The sequence below is a fragment of the Amblyomma maculatum genome, chromosome 2, assembly GCF_055883805.1.
Source record: "Amblyomma maculatum isolate TAMU_Amacu chromosome 2, ASM5588380v1, whole genome shotgun sequence".
Taxonomy (NCBI): domain Eukaryota; kingdom Metazoa; phylum Arthropoda; class Arachnida; order Ixodida; family Ixodidae; genus Amblyomma; species Amblyomma maculatum.
In genome coordinates this window covers 223,208,764-223,216,174 of record NC_139345.1, presented here as the reverse complement: position 1 = coordinate 223,216,174, position 7,411 = coordinate 223,208,764, and the positions used below count along the sequence as shown (strand labels likewise).

The 7,411-nt window shown below is 44.1% G+C and overlaps 1 long non-coding RNA gene across 1 annotated transcript; it reads right to left on the bottom strand.

Annotated features, from left to right (window-relative positions):
• Nucleotides 1-379: 379 nt before the first annotated feature.
• LOC146201359 (uncharacterized) lies at nucleotides 380-6,674 on the bottom strand. Its single transcript, XR_014705317.1, has 3 exons — nucleotides 6,542-6,674; nucleotides 5,047-5,172; nucleotides 380-555 (listed from the first exon to the last, which is right to left on the bottom strand). It is a non-coding gene; the product is annotated as an uncharacterized LOC146201359 (long non-coding RNA).
• Nucleotides 6,675-7,411: the final 737 nt, after the last annotated feature.

Here is a 7,411-nt window from a genome sequence, read left to right as displayed (position 1 = left end):
TGAGAGTAAAGCAGACAATAGAATATGCAACAGGTTCAAGTTTCCTGTTGTCTGCTTTACTTTCACACACAAAGCACTGAACAGTAGTGTGCAATTAAAACTTCCATCAAAGAGGCACATATGCTAGCTGAGCTTTACACAAATGCACCATTCCTGAAAACATGCTAAGTGCATAGGCATACCAGCATGCGAGGTTGTAAAAAAAGCATTTTTTTTGCCTTTATTGCAAAAACTGCATGGATAAATAGTCTACACTAAAAAAATATCGATGTTAAGGAGTGGCATGGTAAAATGCAGGCCAACTGGAGTATTAAGAATCTACTTGAATAATTTTTTTTAATTATCCTTGGCCGTGACAGCTCTTCCCTTGGGGAGGTGGTGGAGGAAAAGGTATTTATTGAAACCTAATATTTCGGAATTAGCGAGATGATCGAGTTCTGTGTGGGCGGCCTCCGCAGGCCGGGATTCCAGGAGCAGTTACTATCCTGTGCATTTGCTCGATCAGCTGTTGCTAGTCTTTCAGGCCTAAGATGGAAAGAGCAGGCTGGGCTCCTCCTGCAATAGAAGGGAAAATGAAATTCAAGTTATCTGTGCTGAACTTTGATTACACATCTCCAAGGGCAACTGCCAGTTTCTCTCAATTGCTTTTTCCAGATGGCACTGTACGCATGCATCTCCATTCAGAACTGTCACATACTATATAGGAAGATCATATAACTGCAGCAAAACCCATGCAGAATAACAAAAGATACAAAGTAGTTTGACCAGAACCTGGCATTCAGTATTTTAATGTTTTTATGTCGTCTCTTTGAACATGCCACTCTGAACAAACATGGCATGTTATGCTTGCTGCTATGCGCCCTCAGCAATGCCCAAGACATGGAGTGCACATGCAGAGAAACTAAGCATAAATGATGCTGTATATGAACATAAAGCACAGCCAGAGCATTGCAGTATTACACAGGTACGCATTGGCGGCAGAAACCTGCATTTTGAGCGGTTTAACAGGCAGATTTCTAAAGTCATTGTTCCTGCTCTGAAAAGAAGTGATCAATAATAACATCATTTAAAATTGTTACCTTTTTGTTCTGTAAACTGCACATTTCGCTGGTTTCCATGTACCCTCTACTGAAGACATTCCCTGGGCGTGTCGGGGGTATATCGACATCAACATCTAGGCTACAAGCGTCTAGAAAGCGTCTCCTTAGAGCAGCTGCGACGAATTAACTTATCTGATAACATGCAAGCTGCTGCAGGAGAATAAAGATAGACATTTGACATGTGGCTAAAGCCCAATGTGGAAGCATAGCCCGCCGCAGTGATTGCGCAGTGTTCATGCTTCTACAAGAGTTAAAACTAAAGTTATTTGTTTACCCACAGCGCTATATGTGACATTACAATAGCAAGGCTTATAGTTACACAAAACACAAAAAGCTGATAACCACAAGCTCCTGATGTATTACCGGCAGCATGCAGCATGGATGTATGTCATGGATTTCTCAACTACGCACAACAAATTACAAAAAAATAATGGTATTTATAAATGCGGCCAGCTGTTCACAAGAAACACTGTAGCTTTTTTATGGGGAAGGTAGTGGGCGCCAAAGAAACTGCCCCTGTAAAGGCGCCTAATTTGCCCCTATGTAATATCAGGGACAAGTGTGTGGACTACACAAAATGCAATCAAAGCACATAACTTTCACATCGACCAGGAAACTCGGACCATACTTGTCGATGTGAAAGTTGAACGTTAGTTCTTTCATGTGTGCAAGAGAAATAAGGTCCCAATTCGTTTACATCGCGATTCTAGTCCAAAATCTACAGACATACTGTCCAGACTTTCGCCCCCGCAGTATAAGCCGCCACTTGGGTAAGAGATTAGTAAAAGAAGTGTATAAAAGACATTAGTGCTGTTGGACAGCCATAGCTATAAAAATGGTATCGACATTGGAGTACTACCTTAAGGCGGGGCCTAGGGCATTACAAAAGCAAGAGTTAGTGTCCGCTGATCCTCATTTGAACGAACAAAAAGGGGGGTGGGAAAGAAATCTACCTCAATTACATGTTTTGAGTGACACCAAGCCGCAGTTAGTATTAAAGATATCACACAGTTTTGTGGAAGATTTGGGAGCGCTTTGCAGCTTTCTTACAGGATTGGACAAAAGAGCTCGCCATCTTCAGAAAGGCACATTATATAGAAATGAAAATAGTGAATTTACTGCATCTGGCCACAACAACTTGCACACGGAGAGGAAGATGAACTGAAAATTTTATACATGAATGTACGTATTTACAACAGGTGAAACAATGACCATGATCTATGCCGAAGAGTAAAGAGATCAAAATCTAGCTCAGAACGAGTTCTCCAGGCCGCGGCGTCGTTTCATTAACTTCGGGACTCCGCCCACATTTCTTCTCCCCGATGACAACGAACTCACACATGACTGGCTAACAAACATTTTGGCATGTCTTTCCACTTTCATAAGTTCTTCACCCTCTCCCTAATACAAGCAATGCAAAAGGGGCAACAAATTCGTTTCACAACAAACGGAATTTAGAGAATGGACCTCGAAATGATTGGCTCACAAGGTCACATGTCAAACTCTCTCCCCTAGGAAAAAAAAAAGAAAATAAATAATTAGAACCCATCAAAACGGTATCCCACGTGCGCAACCATTGCCCAAAGCTTGCATCCTTGGCGGCTCCTTTTACAGGGCAATTATTGCAATTATTGGCGTCCGAGTCAGCACCATTGCGGACCACATCAGAAAGCCAACCCACATCATACCGTCACTGTTACACACTTGCCCTTTTTCAACGCCGCTATCTCCCACCATTGTTAACATCAAGGGTTGGAATCCTCAACGAGACCCCACTCAGCGCGCCTGCACTGAATAATTGTCACTTTTATGGGCTCCCCAACAAGGAAGAGGGCCTTACACCCTTCAACCTGACAGTGTTTTTTCTTTGAACGATAAGCAGTTCTTCCAAAAGAGGTGCTCGTTTCAAAGCTGTGCTGCCTCCGGGTGCTGGGTCCAGTCCGCGTACTAAGGATCCCTTAGTACGCTTAGTACTAAGGACCCCTTAGTTGTATACTGTTCGTAAAGCTCCTTAAATAAAAATGAGCCCCCTACATGACACAGCAACGAGAACAAACTGCCTGTCCCCGCGTCTTCGAGTGCGACAGCAAAGTCCTCGGAAGAGGGGACTTCTTTCCCTCTCTGCCTACGTTTCCGTTAAGCACTGTAGCTGCTGTAGCTGCCTATCTGTGCGCGTCTCTCCGCCTCCTGTCCGAGGGCAAGTGGGAGACGGCCGCAGCTGGGCATTGAACAGGTGACCCAAAAAGAGCAGACTAATAATGGTGCCTAGCATACCCACCGATCCCTTACAGAAATCATTAAAGAAATGAAAGCAACACATCAGATAACACTACAATGTTTCTAAGTACAAAGTCGACAACTCCAAGTCATATAAATATATGTACATCTCCGCACATTAACTAGACAGAAACAGTGCAGAGTAAACTAGTAATTCAGTGTCTAGCAACACTATTAAAAGGGGATAAAGGCCACGGGGGCTACGATTATTAGTACCGTTTTGCCTTTAAACTACAATAACATACTTGTTGCAAGCTTAAAATCAAAGATTCACACCTGTCCCACCCACAGCAATGGAACACACATCTGACTCAAGTCTGCAAAGAAAGAGCAAGCTAGACTATTACAGACGCACCCTTGGTTATTTTTCTGGCATTTCTGAGGGTGAAGAATCTGACTTGTCAGTAGCATGTATATGAATAAGAACCCTATGACAATAAATGCATCAGATTTTCTGGAGTGGCTTTTCTTTGCTGACCACATATGAGGTGAGCTATAATTTATCCAACTTGGCCTAGGTTTATTCTATGAATAACAAAGCTATAGCAGGTACACAGTCGTCCACTCAGGATGAACATGCGAGTGCGTGGCATCCACTTTTTGAGATGCCACTGCATCCATCGCAGCTGCACACCGTAGCGAGGAGGCAGACAGCGTGAAGTACCATCCTCTAGTCCCTCTACCACCACTGGGGTCCCAAACTAGGGACCCCTTGTTTTTGTCAGGACAGGCCCCCTCAGGGTCAGCTAGTAGTAACCTCTTGTATTTGTATCTGATGGCAATGTTTTCCACCACCACCCACAATACGCAGCTGCGCATCATAGCAGATGTGAAGCAACAGCTCCTGGTCCTTCTATGCATAAGCCACTTTGCCTTGATGCATGCCTGCGCACCATAGTAAAGAGGCAGACGACATGACGCAGCAGCTCATGGTACCTTTACACATGAGCCCCCCATTGTACTTCGATACGCACCATAGCAAATATACACACTACGCCACACAGCTGCTCCTGGTCCCTCTATGCATAAGCCATTTTGCCTCAATACGCACCTGCGTGCCTGAGCGAAGAGGCAGACGTGAAGCTGCAGCTCCTGGGCCCTCCATGCACAAGCCACTTAGCTTCAATGCACGGCTGTGCACTGTAGTAAAGAGGCGAAGGACGTTAAGCAGCAGCTCCTGGTCCCTCTACACATCAGCCATTTTGCCTCAATGCGCATCTGCACACCGTAACAAACAGCCAGATGTGACAAAGAAGCTCCTGGTTTCTCTACAAATAAACCACTTTGCCTCAATGCACGTCTGCACACCGGAGCAAAGAGGCAGATGACGTGAAGCTGGAGCGGCTGGTCCCTCTACGCACAAGCCACTTAGCCTTGATGCATGGCTGTGACGGATGCATTGCTATTTTGCAAACTGCATGCCACACATTCCCATTCAAGCTAAGAGTGGACGACTGTGTCCAATGACAAAAAGTAACATGGTGGACAATGTAAAAAGAATTTGCTGCATAAAGTTTGTTGAAACCAATTCAACATCCTACATGTAAACAAGCTAAAACCTTAATGTCGAAGGGATGTCCTGTGTGTTTAAAATCATCACGCTCAAACAACTTCAACACTGACAATCATGATCCAATATTAATAATATAGATAATGATACAATACTCACTTTTAGCCATACCAAAGAAATGAGAATGCAAAGGGATGTTGCTGTTTTTCCCCCGTGGATGACAGTTTTCCATGTTCAAAGTGCTGCTTCCTGTTGGCCTACGAAATCGGCTACAGCAAATGGCATCTGAAAAATTTTTGGAAGCCTCATGCTAGTCTTCAACGAGAAAAGCATTGCCATACAGAAGCAGAACACAAATACTTTTACAATACACTAAAAGCACCAACTGCGGTGCTGTTTTTAGGATGACTAGGTAGAGGTTTTGCTGTAGCAAGCCAAATGTTGGCCTTCAATAAGGAAAGCATTCCCATACAGAAACAGAACACAAAATCTTTTACAACACATTAAAAGCATCAATTGCACAAATGCTTGTAAGATGACCAGGTACAGGTTTCTGCTTTAGCCCACATCATGTGACCAGCGGTTATCAGAAGCCTTGTATGTGAGCATGATGCCCTAGATTCAATTTATGGCTATCACTGTATTAACAAGCATGGGTTTAAAGCTACTTTAATATGATAATCTAAGAACATGGTAAGAGCTTTCAGTGCGACACATAAGCTCAGTATCATGCACTATAAGGTGCTGCATGGCTCTAGTGCAGCTTTGGCATTATCTCGCTGTCAATAATGCAGTGAAGTTCTGAGGAGCCTTTGAATATCTGTAAGGAAAAAGCAACAATAATTTTGTTTTCATCTCACTTTTGCTCAACTCGTTTTTTTTTTTTTTTTTTTTTAGCCCGCGGCTTGCATGGCCTCCCAGTACGCCTGTTTTGCATAAAAGAAGGCGTTGCAGGCACCAGAGCTCACAGCCCAACTGTATCGCGGCGGCGGTATGTCAAATTCGTGCCAGAACAGTGCAGAACAACGGGTCAGGAAAAAGACAAGTGGTGACTTTTTTTTTTCTCTGATCTCCTTGTCCGGTTGTTCTGCGCGGTTCGGTCCCACATGCATAACCAACATGCGCAAGGTGCTGTCCTGGTTTGTCAAAGCTGAAGGAGAGTACTAAACATTTAGTTATTTAGTAGCTACAGCCGTTCCTTCTAGAAACTGTAGTTGCCGTAAAGCTCGAGAGAGAAAGATCAGCGGCTGTCCATTAAGAACAAAAAACAAAAAAAACTCGCGACGTTTTCACAAGTGTAGGCATGTCGCACGATAGGCTCGAGGAGTGCAAAAGTTTTCTCGTATAGTTTTTACGACTCAGCACGTTGCGCATGGTTAATAAATTAACTCCTTTAAAGCTCGGGCAGGCACTCCTTTATCAGAGACAGAGAAGTTGCGCTGCTTACTGGCGCAGCGTCCAGTAATGCCGAAAAGATGGCCCTCAGACTTGAGGCTGCACTTTAGTTAGTCGGCGCGGAGCCATCCTGTCAGTCTCGCCTAAAACACTCGACCGTTCGGCTGCTGTACAGAGCTGTTTCCTTACGCAAAAGCTCACCACTATCGGTGCATCGAAAAGTTCAACTAAAGAAACAAAAGTTCGGTGAAATACTTACTTTGGAATCAGCGGGTGAACAAAGTGTGCCAGCCGCACCAAGCCACAGCAAAAACAATGCTAGCAGTGCATTACAGCAGTAGGTATTTGTAACTGCGCAGAAAATGCAGAACACGGAAACGTGAAGCCATCTTCCATGACTAAACTACTTCAACTTGTCAGGTGGATTGGATTGGCTCATTTCAGATTTTTTTGAGGATAGGTTCGGTTTCGTTCTTTTTGAGCTTGCTGCTTGCTGCGTCTATTCAGCCACTGATTAAATTTTCACCGAAGAATCATGATAGAAACATGTTTAATGGTCATTTAACTTTTAATCAAAAATTTTGGATGGAAGAATTCAACGATGAAACATGCGGAAAATAAAAAAAACTGTTTAATGGAAACGCTTTCTATCGCATCGATTCGCTCTGGCATCATATAATGCACACTTGACGGCATTACTGATTTATACGCAGTTCAGACGAGCACGACGACTACAAACTATATCATAGCTGTGTAAAAGCAAATCCAGTGGCGGACGTACGGCGGCTGTCCGCTGGGCGAACGGATTCGACCATCCGCTTTCGTACGTACGCCGGAATTCCGGCGGACGTCCGAAATCGGCCGCCGAGTTGCGGCCGAGTTCGGTTGTCCGTCGGACGTCAGTGGCCGTCTGGGTTCCTTTGATATCTGTGATTGTCTTGTACAGAGCTCTTGTGTTCCTCAATTGGCTGTTGTCCTCAACTGCTTGGCACTGTATGTTCAGGAAGGCATTCTTATCTCTCCTTGCTATTTTCTGAAAATCCGCATTGAGAACCTTGTATCTTTCTCTTTCCCCTATAACTTTTGCCATCCTCCTTTCCTCAGCTATTTGCAAAGCCTCTTCAGATAA